This window comes from Buceros rhinoceros, unplaced genomic scaffold (assembly GCF_000710305.1).
Source record: "Buceros rhinoceros silvestris isolate BGI_N320 unplaced genomic scaffold, ASM71030v1 scaffold38806, whole genome shotgun sequence".
NCBI lineage: Eukaryota > Metazoa > Chordata > Aves > Bucerotiformes > Bucerotidae > Buceros > Buceros rhinoceros.
In genome coordinates, this window is record NW_010417595.1 from 6,052 (window position 1) to 7,864 (window position 1,813).

Here is a 1,813-nt window from a genome sequence, read left to right on the forward strand (position 1 = left end):
CGGGGGGCGGCGGGGCAGGCAGTCTGGAAAGCCTGTGTCTCTGCTGCTCCAGCCAGGCCTCTGTAGAGCGGAGGCGCCATGCCCTGCCAGAAATGCTCCTTAGCCCTAGCCCTTGTTTTTGGGGAGTGAACAAGATGAGAACTGTTCCGGGTCAGCTGAGAGGGGGCACGTGGTGATGCTTTCTCCAGTGGTACCTTGTCTGTCACTGAAGCTGTTTTCTCTCCGTTGCTGTTTCTCTTGCATCTGCACAGTGAGTGCTGGTAGGACACTGCTCTCTGATGCAGAAGGTGTATCTTTAGTATGCTCCAACTCTTCTTCCTCTTCAGTATGTATCAGCTTGCTCTGTGGTAATAAAATAATTCTGTCTTTGAAACCGTTTATCTTTTCAAAGCTCGGTGCGGGGGGTCTGATGAAAGAAGCAGCTGTTCAGTGGGTAATGGGAGGTTTAATGGAGCTCAGAGGCAGCTTGGCTGTTATGATGGTCAACTTAAGTTCAATTTAAAAAACCCTCCGAGAGGAACCAAACCACGCTTGCTTTATGCTCAAAAGTGGATTGGTTTAAATCAGGGTTTAATCCTGGTTTAACTCTGCCAGCAGAAAGCCCTTTTTTAAATCCCTCCATTCTAATCATCTTGTTTTTCAAGAGGGGAACTGGATTTCCATTTTCCATTTTCTGCCATAACCGTTTCAACATGTTAATTTTCCATCGATGAGGGCCTTAACACCAGGGTTTCGTGAGCCGGCAGGGGAATAGGCTCGGCACCGTGTTTAAGCAAATGCTTAATGACTTAATGCTCCAGATGTCTAATTCTTCCATTTTCAACATCTTATTTACGTGATGATTTTATTTTTACTCACTATTTCACTCCAGTCACATCTGGATTGAAACAGATTCAGTTGAATCCATCGCTGTCGTAGTTTTATCACCAGCCCATTGTGTCAGCTAAAACTAGGGAAAAGCTCTGCATTCGTTCCTAAGTTAGTTCTAGTATCAGAGGCAGCATGTCACGATCCAGAGCCTCACCCCGCCTAGCAGCTGGCCCCGATCCGCAGATGCAGCCCCAGTTCCAGCTCCGCACCGGCAGAGATTCGCTCTGCGGTTTCTGGAAGCGCGTACGGGCGTTCTCACATGCGGCTGGGGCTCAGCTGAGACATGTCCCACGCCGCCTCCCCCAGGCCGGCCGGAAAGCCTCCTCCCCGGCCCTGGAGAGCCGCCAGCCCCTGCTCTGCGGGGCCTCCTGCACAGTAAGCGGGTCCTCGGCCAGTATCGCTTTCGACGCGTTGGCATTCCATATTAAACCTCCGTCCCAGATGGGCTTATTTTGAAAAGGAGGGAGCGTTTCGATCCCCAGCGGGTTGGTTTCTTTTATATCATCTGGTTTTAATCTTACTTCAAGCCACCTAAACTTACCTTGGCCAAAGCTGCCAAAACCACCCCCAGATCAAGACGACATCATGGGGTTTGGGAAGGGAGCCATGTGCCTCCTGCAGCAACGCCCCGACCCCCCCTCGCTCCTGCCAAGTCCCACCCACTCGCCGACCCTACGTGCTGCAACCGGCGTAATCAGCTGCAGAAAGAGCCTTTCCTTTTTACTGCTCGACCTGAAACTTTTCCACTCCGCCAGCCCCCGGGGACGTCGGGGGATCGGTCCTGCACTGCTGCCAGCGGCGGGATGCAGCGCCCAAGCGTTGCCTGGGTCTCCCCACCATCCCGGCATGGGCCCAAGGGTGCGAAACACGGCGGCGGGGCTGAGACCTCCCCGCTGCCCCTCGCCCTCCTCCCATCCCTTGTTTTCCAGCACTTCTTGGTGGC